We start from the raw sequence: 15,245 nt of genomic DNA on the forward strand, positions 1-15,245 counted from the left end.
GTAGAGGATAGTGGAAAAGATATTGAGGAGTTTACCTCATAAATATGACAATTTGATCATGACCATAGAAGATGCAAAAGACCTCACTGTCTTGACAATGGATGAGTTGATGGGTACTCTTAAAACCCATGAGCATAGGATCAATAGATCTGCATCTTCATCTTCCCAAGAGCAAGCATTCAAGGCTCAGTCAAATCCAAGAGGAAGGGGGAGAGGAAGAAATTGCTCAGGTAGAAACTCTAGAGGCAGAGGTAGAGGTAATGGAGGACAAAGAAATGTTGTAGTAGAAAGCTCAAGAAGAGCAGATGGAGCAAGTAGCTCACAAAATTCTTCAAGAGGAGGTAAAAAAAAATTACAACTCAAATAGGAGTAATGTAGAATGGTACTACTATCATAAATATGGGCATTATGCAAGTGAATGCTGGAAGAAGCAAAATGATCAGTTAGGACAAGCAAATTTGGCTGATGTGAACATGGGAAGTAGAAATAGTGCCACTGCCTTCATCATGTGTAATGTTGGTGAAGAAGGAAGCCCTGAGATTTGGTACCTTGACAGTGGATGTAGCAACCACATTAGTGGTAATGAAACCTTGTTTTCATTCATTGACAAGAGTTTCAAATCTGAGATTAAAATGGGTAACAATGGAACCCTGCCAGTAGTGGGCAAATGATCTATTATGGTTTGAACCAAGAAAGGTGACAAGAAGGAAATAAAAAATGTGTATTTTCCCCTTGGTATGAAGCACAATCTGATGAGCATTGGTCAGCTCATTCAAAATGGATACAAAGTGCTGATGGAGAATGACACGTGTGTCATTCATGAAAAGGATGGGAGCAAGAACTTACTTGCAGCAATTCAAATGACAAAGAACATAATGTTTCCGTTGAGGATAGAAACATGTTTCTCATCTCAAGTTGGTGTTGCACCTCCCACCCAATCAGCTCTAAAGAGTTTGATTAAAGACCCCTCACGGTTATTGCACCTCGGGTATGGTCATCTTGGCTATGCTGGTTTAAATTTACTATCAAATAAAAGAATGGTAGAAGGTTTGCCATGCATAGAAAATTCATGTGACAAGTGTGAGGCTTGTATTTTGGGTAAGCAACATAGGCTTCCCTTTAATTCTAGAAATTTTAGAATGGCTAGATATCCATAAGAGTTAGTGCATATTGATCTAGTCGGTCCTATGCAAGTTACATTCATTGGGGGGAGTACTTACTTCATGACATTTATTGTTGATTTCAGTCGTAGGCCATGGGTGTATTTCTTAAAGAATAAATTTGAAGCATTTGATAAATTTGTAGAATTTAAAGCCCAGGATGAAAGAGAATGTAGAAACTATATCAAAGTCCTTAGATTAGATAGAGGAGGGGAGTATACCTCCAATTCTTTTGGAAATTTTTGCAGGAAACATGGCATAAAGAAAGAGCTCATAGCCAGCTATACACCACAATAGAATGGAGTGGCTGAAAGAAAGAACAGGACCATTGTTGAAATGGCAAGGAGCATGATGAAAGAGAAAGGTCTCCCAATTAAATTTTGGGGAGAGGCTGTGGCAATAGCAGTTTACCTAATTAATAGGTGTCCTGTAAAGGCAGCCCGTGATAGAATTCCAATGGAAGCATGGTCACAAGGAAGATGGACAGCTGAACGCCTAAGGGTGTTTGGATGTGTTGCATATGCACATTTTCCTAAAGAGAAAAGGAAGAAATTAGATGACAAAGGAGTGAAGTGCATCTTCATAGGGTACAACTCAGAATCAAAGGCATACAGATTGTATGACCCATTGAACAACAAGATGACTCTTTCAAGAGATGTGGAATTTCTTGAAAATTAGTCTTGGTATGGTCCAACTGATGAGTCAGCGAGCATTTCAAGTAAAGTGCCAATTATGAGTGAAGAGGATGTTGATGAACAACAAGAAGCAGGAGAAGATAGAAGAAAAGACAAGTAGCCTTAGTTATTTCTGAGCTCCTCTAGGCATGACTGAGTGTCAGTGCCAAGCAGCAACAGTGAAGATTTTGATCCCACACTCTCCTCCCTATTACCAAGAAAGACCAAGAGTCTTAGGGAGATATACCAAGACAAAATGTATGAAGATTATGATGAGAGTGTTAATTTTGTATTATTTTCTCATAGTGATCCAATATATTATGAAGAAGCTATTAAGGCGAAAAAATGGTGTAAGGCCATGGATGAGGAGATAGATGCTATAGAAAGGAATGAGACATGGGAGCTAATTGATTTGCCTCCCAAGAAGTAAGTGATTGGAGTGAAATGGATCTATAAGACCAAATGCAATGCTAAAGGCAAGATTGATAGGCATAAGGCAAGGTTGGTAGTCAAGGGGTACAAATAGCAGTATGGCAGAGATTATGATGAGACATATGCCCTGGTTGCAAGAATAGAAACCGTGCATATTGTCATAGCAATTGTAGCTCAGCACAAATGGAAGGTATTCCAAATGGATGTGAAATTTTCCTTCTTAAATGGTGTATTGAAGGAAGAAGTATATGGGGAGCAGCCACCTGGTTATGAAGTTGCAGGTGAAGAGAACAAAGTATATAGATTGAAGAGAGCTAATTATGGGCTCAAGCAAGCTCCAAGGGCATGGTACCACAGGATTGACTCATATTTGATGAGCAATGGCTTTAGCAAAAGAAATGGTGAGCCTACTCTCTACATCAAGGAAGCAAATGGAAATGTGTTGATTGTTGTCTTGTATGTAGATGATTTGATTTTTATTGGTAATGACAAGGCTCTAATTGGTGAGTTCAAAAAGGCCATGAAAAGTCAATTTTAAATGATAGACCTAGGTCTATTGAAATACTTTCTAGGAATAGAAGTAAAACAAATGCATAATGGCATCTTCATCTCTCAATAAAAATATGCAAGGTAGATCTTGGAGAGATTCAAAATGCAAAATAGTAAGCTAGCCCCCACACTAACAACAATAGTTCTAAAGTTGAGCAAGGAAGACTCTAGCAAGAGAGTGGATCCAACACCATACAAGAGTATGGTTGGAAGTTTAATGTACTTGACTGCAGCTTGGCCAGACCTAATGCATGCAGTAAGTTTGATTTCCAGATTTATCAAAACACCAAGGAATTCTCATTCACAAGCGAGAAAGAGGATTCTAAGGTATGTGAAAGGTACCAAGGGATTTCAAATTTTGCATACTGCAGAAAATGATTTCAAGTTGGTAGGTTATATAGATAGTGATTATACTAGAAGTATAGGTGATAGGAAGAGCACTTTCGGATACATATTTCATATGGGATTGGGTGCAATTTGATGGGCATCCAAGAAGCAACCTATTGTTGCTCAATCTACAATAGAGGCTAAATACATAGCAGCAAATGTAGCAGCATGTCAAGCTTTTTGGTTAAGGAGGATCTTGACAGATTTGAATGAAAGAAAAGGGGATGTAACCACAATTTATTGTGATAACATCTCATCAATTGCATTGTCCAAGAATCTAGTCTTCCATGGGAGAAGCAAGCATATTGAAATCAGATATCACTTCATCAGAGAGTTGGTGGAGAATGGGGATATCAAAATAGAATTTTGTAAGTCTGAGTAGCAGCTAGCAGACATTTTCACCAAGCCATTAGGCATTGGAAGTTTTGTACACCTAAGAGAGTGTCTTGGTGTAGTTGATTTGGATCAGCAGTGATCCTTTTTTGTTTGGCTCTAAACAAAGGGGGAGTCTTGGAATATTAAATGTAGTTAACATTTTTCCTTGGAGCCAAACACCCACCTACCATCCTTGACTACCTGCACAATAATCATTCACATTTATTATAGGTAGGCGAGTTTTCAAATTTGCAAATAAGGGGGAAAATATTTTTGGTAGAAGACAAAAGGAATGTTCTATTCCATTCGACTGGTAGAAGAAGTTGAAGTTGAAGAGCTCAGAAGTTGCAGAGAAGAAAGAAGAAAAAGTGATTAGCAGATCAGTCATTGTAGAGACAGAAGGAATCCTTGTCGTACCTACAGTTGCACATGTTTCTACTTGTCATTTTGTGAGTCCATAGTTTTTTTTTTTTTTTTGACCTATTGAAGTAGTGATTGGTCCAGGCATTACTGTAAGCAGCCATTAGAGCTACAAGGTTAAGGTTTTGAAGTATTGAAGTTGTTCAAGTTTTGACAGTTTAGAGTTATTTTAGGGTTTTTTGGTTGAAGCTAAATGCTCCCAGATTTTGTAATGATTTAATTTAAGTTGAATAGAAAGCAAGAAAGCAAACTTGAATCCATTGTTCTTCTTCTTCTATTCCTTGCATTTGAAAAGTTTATTTGAAAGCTTCAAGTTCTGGCTCTCTAGTTTTAATGGTGAAAAGGAGTTCACATTTTAGTTCTATCACTTGGTATTGTCTTTGGTAGAAGTCATCTATAGTTCAAACCGAGTTCACTCAGTAACATCTTCTACCAAACTCCACTCTATAGTGGCTATTGAGTTCACTTGGTACCTTCTTCTATCGAGCTTCACCCTCATGTAGCTACCAAGTTCAATCGGCATCCTTTGGCTACCGAATTTTTTGTTCTTCATTTACCAAGCTCACTCGGTAAACTCTCCTGCCACTTGGTTTCTTAGTGGTTATTGAGCAAAACTTTCACCTGACAATTGTGAGTGCTGAGAAATTTTTTAGGTTTAGGGTTGATTTTTTTAAAAGATGTGAATTGATTTTGATTTATATTTCTCATAGGAAGCCACACAAGCAGAGGTAGTAAAGATAAGCTTGGAGAGGGATAAAATTCGAGCCCTACTCATAGGTATCACAATGACGATGAACATGTTTTCTTTAATATGCAAACTAATGATAATTTCATGGTGGATGATGTGGAACAGCTATGGAAACCACTTTGGGAGGGATAAATGTAACCACTGGCATGAATTAGGGGAAAACATATTTGATTGTTGTTTATCTAAGAGATTTTTTTCAAATAGTACTTACTTATATTCAAAGAACAAAAGTTGTGTGCAATCATAAATGTGTAACCTAAAATTGGTTGCTTCAGAATTATTTCAAATATAGAGACACCACAACTAGCTTTCAACTCACAACCTTGGTAAAACTTCTTGTGGATAGTCAAGGTAATTTCGTATAATCTAAGTTTTACTACAAAATAGATTGCCATGTGGGTGCTCACTTAGTTACAATCTATAATTATGTGTATATCATTTCTTCAAAAATTGATTCAAATAATTGCAGCACACAAAATAATAAATATAATCCTCCAATAATTATATAATCCTCACACAAATTAAGGTCATTAGTAAGGTAAGTGACCCTCCTGTTGTTATTCTTGGATCTTGGTTTTGTAGGTTTCTTTCAGTTACAAGAATAAATTCTTCTTTTCATGAAGAATACTCTTACATTTATGGTTTCCATTAACGTGGTACACATGACATTCACACATAATCACCAGTGTATGCAAATTTTGGTGATCAATGGTTTATGTAATTCTTGAACTTGGATTAAAAACGCTATAAGTGGAGTTCTACTTTACTTGTCAGTAGATTTTATTAATGCATATCTACAAATTCTTGTCATAAGAGAAAATTCTCACCAGTCAAGATCAAAAGAACTAAAGTAAATCAAAATCAAGACACCCAAATTGAATGAATATTTATTAAAACTCTGGAATCCAAATTTCAGCCAACATTAATAAAATAAAATCCTTCCAAAGATGGATAAATGAGAGACTGAAAAAGGATATTGCACTACTAAAAGCTAATGATTGCTAATATTGGGCACAAAGGAGACTTTAATGTACAACTTCATAGTAAGGATTGATTTTGTACTTACAAAAGAAGAGCAAGGAATGTGAATTAGTGATCTTAGCCATGCTCTTATATAGTAGTTGATGGAGAATAGTGAAAGAGAGTGATGTAGCTACTCTATAATATATTCACCAACCTCCCACTGGTAGGGAATTAAGAGTATAGGACATGCTGAAGAATAATAGATAGAAGTGGCAGTAGCCTCTTAGGACCACCACGATAAATTCTTACATTTTCTTAGAGAATGGCATTCTTTTAAATGTTTATTTTGTCCATACTATCTATCAATAATTTCTTATAAAAAATTATTCTATAACTTTAGTCCAAATTAAATTTACAAAGTAGGTCGTGGTTTAGGTATATATTCTAACTTAAGGGTACTAACAACAATAAATTGTAATCTATTAAAAACTAAAAAGTTTCATGATCTAAAATTTTTGATGAATTATACCAAAAAAATCTTTGTTTGCATGGTTACAAGGTATTTCTACTTCCTATAACTTCAAGGTTTTTAGAATAATTTGAAATATTATTTAGTGGAATCATGAGTAATAGTGTTGGAATGCTAATTATCAAACATGAGATGGAAGGAAAATTATGTAATTATAAGTAAATACACAATATTTTTCTGATAAGGCCCTAACATAAGAGTATTCTTGCATAAAATAGAACATAAATTATGTACAAGCATCAAATAGGACATAACTTTATGTGTGTGAAGTGTTACAGTGGTGCAGCCTCACCATATGCTTGGAGTATGTCATCGTACGGTCACACACACACACACACACACACACACACACATATAACATACGTACGATGATGAATCATTGAGCCATACGGTGACAGACATTTGTGCCATGAATGTCAAAATAATGTTGTACGGTGGTATGGTGGTTCAAAGACATCTGATAAAATCGGAACGACCTTAGGAACTGAGGAAAATTTCAGCAATGCAAGTGAAGAAAGGGAAAAGGAAGGGGTGTTAGTTATACGTTGTCCATATTAAGAGTCTAGATGAGACTCCACCTCAAGTAGAAGATCACCCTATTTTACAAGAGTTCAAAGATGTATTTCCAGATGATTTACCTGGACTGCCCCTTAAAAAGGAGTTTGATTTCTCTATAGATCTTGTACCAGGAGGAGAACCTCATTCAAAGGTTTCTTACCACATGACTTCTACAGAAATGTATGAATTGAATATTTAGTTACAAGAACTTTTAGATAAAGGGTTCATACATCCTAATATATCATTGTGGGGAGCTCCTATAATTTTTTTCAAGAAGAAGGATGGCACCTTAAGGCTATGCATTTATTACACATGTACTGTATGGATCAATAGTACAAATGGGAGGAATACCTTCCATTAGTGGAGTTTTTTTATAATAACTCCTATCATTCATCTTTGGGTATGACCCCATTTGAGGCTCTCTATGGACAGAGATGTTGGACTCCTATCAGTTGGGATAAGGTTGAGGACAAGATTATTGTAGGTCCTGAGATGTTAAAAGAAATGGAAGAACAGGTAACCCTAATCCATAGTTGGTTAAAGGAGGCAGCAAATTGATAGAAGAGTTATGTGAAAAAGAAATACACCTTCCACTAGTTTCAAACTGGGGATAAGGTGTTTCTCAAGGTTAGATTGCAAAAGAGTTCAATCTCATTCAACAAGAATTCAAAGCTTGCTCTAAGATTTGCTGACCCATTCAAGGTTCTAGAAGTCATCAGTCGAGTTCCTTATTGGCTTTCTCTTCTACCTACTTTAGCCCGCATTCATAATTTTTTCATGTGTCTTTTCTTAAACCCTATCATCCTGCTATATCTCACATACTTGAGTGGTGTGCATTACCGGTACAGGATCTAGGGGTGATGGCAGTTTAGCCCACCCGAATCATTGAATAGCATACCCTCAGGGTACAAGATAGGGATGTACTCAAGTGTAAGGTCAAATGGGACCAGTTTGTGTTGGATAGTGCCACCTTGGAAGATGCTGAAGATTTACAAAAATTATTTCCCCATCTTTTTGTATAGCTATTTAATTTCAGAATACATAACAGTTTTGGTATGTGTACATACAATTTTTTTGTGAGAGACATCGGGATAATACCTTTTTCCTAGTGGGGAAGGATGTCATGTCTCACCCTATAACCCTTTCTTTTCTTTCTTATGTGGCCATGTTGACTTGGTCAAATGAATTAGACTTAATTAAAAGATAAATGAAAGATCGATGTTTTAGATTTTTTAGATTTATTTACGATGGATATGTATGAGGGAATTACATAATGATGATGTTATTTGATGTAATCATGATGTCATGCTCATAGTTCTGATTCAGTTAATGTTATTTCTTAATGATGATGTAAGTAAGTTGTTAATAATGATCCATACTGATCCTTGTTATGGTTGCAAGTATTTGAGTGGATGCAGGGATCGTTACAACAGAAGTGTGGTTGAGGTAGAGAAGGCTAGCCTCTTGGAAGGGGATGTGTCGGATGATCGTGTGACCACACACACACATCACTTAGGATTCATATGTGTGTTTGTTTTACACTGCATTATTAATGTTAACTTTGAAATATTGGAATGAATTTGAAAATAACATTTGATTTAAATGAGATAGTTTGAAATGAGCAAATATAACTTCTTGATGGAAGAGTTTTGTTTAAATGTTAATTTCGTAGATTGTGGCTAGTGCATATAGGACCTCATATGAGAATTTTTATTATTATCATTTTCCTAACCATTGTAATTTCACAAGTTTTTGGAAACAATTGTTTAAAAAGAAAGTGTTCTTTTAAAAGACAATTTTTGTTAAAAAAAGAAGAAGGATATATAATACCCTTTTCTCGTAGCCGGCATCAGGAAAAAAAACCCACACAAATTATTTCCTTGTTAAGTGTGAGGGTTAATGGGGTAGTTAGGCTAGTTACACACTTCATTTGGGAAGATCTATTTTAGATAGGCTTTTTGAAGGAAAAACACACAGCCGAGAAAAGTCAAATGGTACAACAAGAAGAAGGAAGGTCATCTAAAGCAGTTTGGAATCACTGTAACAAGGGTGACACTCAAGGAAGAAGGACTATAGGAGTAGACACATCAACAAGAGCCCTCCATTCCAGGTTCCTTCTTGTCATACATTTTTCCTCTATCTACATTTTGCATTTTCTGTGAAATTCTGGAAAGGAATTTCCTAATGAATGCTAAATAGTGAATGTCTTGCTGGAACTATTAGTTCTTGACTGCAAATATTGTGGAAAAATGAAATCTTTGTTTGCTTAGGTTTGTGTATGTGTTTAAATGTGGTGCAGGAGCACCCTTTCAAGGCTCCCACCATATCAAATTTTTGTGTGATGAACTTCTTCTAAGAAGTATGTAGATAGAATAAGAGTTTCTAACTCATTTGGTGTGTTTTGCTCTAGTTTAGGCTCTTGGTCCAAGTGACTGGCAATGTATTGTCATATTGTGATTTTTTTTCTTTCTGGCTACATAGGGTGTTCCTAAAATGTTGGAATGGTGCATTGGGGGAAGTTTGAAGCCTAGGAGTTCCTTGAGAAGACCCAACAATGGTCTTGGTAATGAAATTGCAAAAAGAGAAATAAAAGAAATACAAATTACTAAGTTGCTGGTCACTTATGTAAAAATGTTGAGCAACTTGTATTAGAAAGAAAGTTAACTTGTGTAAGTGGGTAAAAATTCCCTAAATCAACCCATACACCATGGGATAGCCTATTGAAGGTTGAAAGAACCCGAACCAAGGGTTGGAAATCATGTTTTTGCATTGCATTGTGTTGCTACAGCAAACTGTGACTAGTTTTTAATACATTTTTACTGGTTTTTGGTGTTGTTTGGCAGAAAATCACGTTTTTACTATCATTTTTTTGCATTTTCTAGTTTCTATCTTGTATATTCTCCATTATCCATGCATTATATTAGATCTGTAAAAATGTTTTCGAAGGTTTTAGTAAATTTCTTTAAAGGTAAGAGTTTGTTGTCCAGTTTTGAGTTGTCAACAATGAATGGGTTGTAGCTCTTGTTTCCACTATGGGATTTTCATGGCCAGTTGGATTACAAGACTATAGACCCTAATGTGTAACATATTTTAAGAAAGGGCCTAGAAAATGTGTGCAAGCATTTGTTTGACAAAGCCCTAGGCGAGCTTGGCAATGCCCGACTAGGAGCAAGCATCAAATAATTTGTTCTCAAGAGCAAAGCATAAAGATTCAAGAATTTTCCTTTGGAGGGATTCAAGAAGGATATAAGAAGGTTATTTTTGGTAGAGGAGAAGTTTCTATGAGTTGAATAAGGTGTTTGAAAGTTGAGGACAGTAGGAAGCCCTCAAAACCCTTCAAAACCCTCATTTTTATCATTATTGTTGTATGGATTTTTGGTGGCCTAAAACCTCAAAAATATTTGAGTATGTAATGTATGAAACAAATTTTATTAAGGCCAAGTTTGATGAATCCTTAAGATTAATAAGTTATTAGCCCTATAAATCTGGGTGGAGGCCTAATTTGGGCCTCTTCTAATAGCCTTTTTGTGAAGAAACCAAGAAATTAGATATGAACCGATTGTTACCATCCATCCAAGCATACTAAAATTATTCCAATAGCACCTTAAAACTCATCAAAAACTTGGTTGGACTGGGTATTATCGTGGAACCCTAGTAGACCTACTTAGGCATTTTGGAAGAATTGCACTCCTAGGAGGATAAGTGAGTCATGGAGCAAGATTTGATCATTTTCACCTAGTGGGAAGGTCAGGGGATGTTCTAGGTTGTAAGAAATCCTATAGACCACATAGGTGTAGAGAAAACACCAAGATCCTATTGTTGGATGAGAGGCATAGACTAGCTAGTCTATCCTAGCCTACCCCATCAAAACATTCCCTCTATTTGCATATTTCATTGTTTTGAGAACATCTTGGAAACCCCTTTTGCTTAAGTGATATGATGTATGCTCTGTCTTTAAACTGTGTTGAAGCCATTGAACTTTGTTTGGAATATATATAACCATTATGTTGTTCCTTAACACGTATTGATGTATCCCTTCCCAAAAATGTTGATGCTAAATGTTAATGCCAGTTACCCTTATACGATATGCTGGAATCAGAACTATTAAATGTTAATGTTGTTTTTGAGGATACATTTAAACTTTATTGCTATCCCTACTATGGTTGTTATCTTATACATTATAGATGAAGGATGATGTATGATATAACATGGATGTATATATAAAGAATTGATGACCAAAACCTTAATGATGTATTATTAATCTTATGTAAATGAATAGTTTGACTTTTCCACTTTTTAATGTTATTGGATCATTTCCACAAATTTTTGATTGATGATGATGTGGCATAGTTAGTCTAGAACAATACAGTGGTGACGACGGTAGATGTTATGGTGGTGTCAGATAGTATGATGAAGTCATGTTGTGTACGATGAAGATTGGAGGTAAGGGAGTGCCTAAGGATTTGAAACTGAATGTTTCAAAGGCCGAAGGGAGTGAGCCGATGCCAAAGGGACGGCCAACTTGAAGAGTGACCGTCAGATGGATGAGTAACCATTGGGACTATAACTGTTCTATTCTTGACAATTAAGGCACCAAATTTCATAATGAATTGCATAGTGTATAAATGTGTGTGAGATTCGTTGAGAGGTGGACAAGCCTAATGCTTGGCAAAGTGTTGCTAAGTCTGCAGTTGATGGTGATGATTGTATTTCTATAGAGGCTATGAGGGCTAAGGCTATGAGCCTAAATAACAATGTCATTGAGGTAGAAGTGGGGTTGATTTTAAAGGCAATCTGAGTACGAGTCTATTATTTGTATGTAATGTTTTGGTTACTATAATACACAGGGTGACACTCTAGTTCTTGGCTGGTGGATTTTTCCCAAAAGGGTTTCCCACATAAATCTTTGTCTTGTGTTTTATCTTGTGTATGCCTTTATTTTCTTTCTTCTTATTTTTCCTATGCATCTTAGTAGATTTGATCTTTATATAATATCCCTAGTAAATTGACATCTGGAAGGCATTTTCACTAGTAGCTTTCCTAACAAGTGGTATCAGAGCCATTACCCATTACCATTATCTTGTTGGTAGAGTTGGTTGTAATAGGTAGGGTTGGTTTTTTGGTGTCAATTTGATTCTAGTGGGAGTTTATAAAGTGTTCATCTAGAAATTGAGATGGCGAATATATTAGGGAGAATAGAGATTGAAAATTTTGATGGCACAAACTTTGAGTTATGGAAACTTATAGTGGAGGATATGTTGGTAGACCAAGATCTATGAGCTACTATGTCTGGAAACAAGCCTTCAGGCATGAAGCAAGAGGATTGGGTTTTATCAAATTAAAAGGCCAAAGGATTGATAATACTATGTCTTGCAGATTCTATTCTCTTGAATGTTCATGAGGAGAAAACTACAGACTCTTTGTGGAAGAAGTTGGGAGATATTTATTAGGGAAAATCCTTGGTAAACAAGCTCTTCCTGAGAAATAAATTGTACTCCTTGAAGATGGATGACAGAATGGTTGTGGCAAATCATTTAAATGCATACATTATGGTGATTGCATAACTGACATCTGTTGGTGTGTCTGTTAGTGAAGAATAACATTCCATGCTATTGTTGTGTTCATTGCCTGATTCATTCAATCATCTCATGATGGCCATTGGAAGTACTACGACATAATTAAAAATGGATGAAGTGGTTGTTGCACTTTTGTTAGAGGAGATGCGAAGAAAATATTCTGAGATGGCTAAGGAGGCTCTCATTGCTCAAGGAAAATTTAAGGACAAAAGAAAGAAGGGCATGAAGCCTAAATCTTTTGGGAAAAAGTCCAAAGAAAAAGTGTTGAAACTGCTAGCAAACTGGTCATATCCGAAAGGATTGCAAAGAGAAGAAGAAGAAGAAAATGGAGAGTTCTTTAGATTCTGAGTCTTCTCAAAGTGATGATGAAGATGCAAGTAGTATTACTTTGGCTAATTTTTCATCTAATGATGACTGGTTGGAGTGATTCAATCTTTATGTGGAATATTTTTTCATGATGCGATGTGTGACTTAGTACCACTGTGTAGTAGGAGTTGATGGCAGTGATGTACATGCCATGTTTAACTCATCACCATAATTTAGTGGGAGTTATTGGTGGTGATGGAAAAAAGAATTGATCTTCATTAGCATTGTATTGTAAATGTTGAAGGCACAAGATTCTGATGTTGCAGAAGGATCTTTTCACATTTTTTGAAGTACTATTTGGAGATGTTAATCTTCATGTGACTAAAGATGTTAACATTTGGAGGGCTCAATGGAGTCTTTGATAAGGGTGTGGTTTATGTTTTCATTTAATAAATGGATCATGTAATCTCTCTTCTTGAGATTGTTTAGATCATGTTGTCATTTTTATGTTCTTGAGGGCATGGTTGGAATTTTGACATTGATCTTGGTTTAGTTTCTTTGTTCTAAGTACATTAGTCATTTGTTAGAAACTTCATGATATTGTAACGTTGTATTCAGATTTGGCATGGATTGATCACTTGTAGGTTCTTATGGAAACTTAGAGGATGATGGTGTTATCTCTTGTGATTAGAGATGTGTTTGTTGGAATGGTTGGTGCTACTTCATCAAGTGGGAGATTGTTACGATGATAAAGTGCACTGTACAGTGTAGCCTCACCATACAGTGGAGGTATGTCATCATATAGTGACATATATATATATATATATATATATATATATATATTTAAAACATATGGTGAATGAATCATTTAGCCATATGGTGATAGACATTTGTGCCATGAATGCCAAAATGGATTTGTATGGTGGCATGGTGGTGCTAGACAGTATGGTGGTGGTGATGCCGGACAATACGACAGTGTCAAATAGTATGATGAATTTATGTTGTGTACGATGAAGATTGGAGGTAAGGGAGTGCCTAATTATTTGATACCAAATGTTTTAGAGGTTGAAGGGAGTGACTTGATGCCAAAGGGACTGCCAAATTGAAGAGTGACCATCAGATGGATGAGTAACCATTGGGACTATAACCATTCTATTCTTGACAATTAATGCACTAGATTAGATAACGAATTGCATAGTGTATAAATGTATGCGAGATTCATTGAGCGGTGATTAAGCCTAATGCCTTGTAAAGTGTTGCTAAGTCTATAGTTGATAGTGATGATTGCATTACTATAGAGGCTGCGAGGGATAAGGCTGTGAGCCTGAAGAACAATGTCATAGAGGTAGAAGTGGGGTTAATTGTAAAGGAAATTTGAGCCTGAGACTATTATTTGTATGTAATGTATTTGTTACTGTAATACACAGGGTGACACTCTGGTTCTTAGCTATTGGGTTTTTCTCAAAAGGGTTTCCAACGTAAATCTTTATGTCATGTTCTATCTTGTGTGTGTGCTTATTTTCTCTATTCTTATTTTTCCTATGCATCTCAATAGATTTGATCTTTATATAATTTCCTTGGTAAATTGGCATTTGGAAGGCATTTCAACTAGTAGCTTTCCTAACATGAAGGACATGGAATGACTAGTATAATCTTGTATGAAGGCATCTCTAAATGTCACACAAGAGCCTTAAATAAAACATTGATTTGACAAACATGAATCTTAATGGCTATAATGTGTACTACTTTTGTATGTATCGATTTTGTAACTAGTAGCATGGTAACTCTAAAAAAATGAGTTAAAGACAAGAAACCTTGTATGTATCAATTTTTTAGATAGCAACATTGTAACTCTTAAAAATGAGTTAAAATAAGAAATTGGTGTGATGCATGTTAGACGAAAAAAGTAGGGAATACATATTTTGTGAAAACCTAAGGAAGAAGGGATTGAATCAGTGAGCTGTCACATAATGTATAGTTACTAGATTTTTTTTATTTTTTATAAGAGAGTTAATTATGTTGATTTTAGGAAAATGAAGAGAGAGAGAGAGAGAGAGAGAGAGAGAGAGAGAGAGAGAGAGAGAGAGAGAGAGAGAGAGAGAGAGAGATTATTTTCTACTATTCAAACATTTTCTCTCTCCCCATTTTGGGTTTGAGTTTGGATTGCTTTCTCTCCCTCTACTACCTCTCTTTACATACCAAAACTTCTAGAGAGAAGTACAGGTTTGGGTTTCCTTCTTTCACTCAAACTTTCTCTCTCCACATACTAAAATACTCTCTCACTACGTACTCTAACTTTTTAACCCAATCCTAACCCAAACTTTCCAAAGCAAACTCCAACTTTTAAACAAAAAACTATTGGGAATGAGAAGTAATAAAATAGATGGAGGGAGATCAGTAAAACTCAGCCAAAGAATGGTAATGAAAATGTAAAGCAAGCATATGAACTATTTTCTCAAAGGTTTAAAGTCAATAAAGATGGAATTGCAAGACAAGATACATGAATTGTCAGAAAAACCACTTTCTTTTTCTTCTGTAGCCACTTTAGTTGATGGAAATATAGACATG

This window comes from Cupressus sempervirens, chromosome 3 (genome assembly GCF_028749045.1).
Source record: "Cupressus sempervirens isolate cs-2001-9-10 chromosome 3, ASM2874904v1, whole genome shotgun sequence".
Taxonomy (NCBI): Eukaryota; Viridiplantae; Streptophyta; class Pinopsida; order Cupressales; family Cupressaceae; genus Cupressus; species Cupressus sempervirens.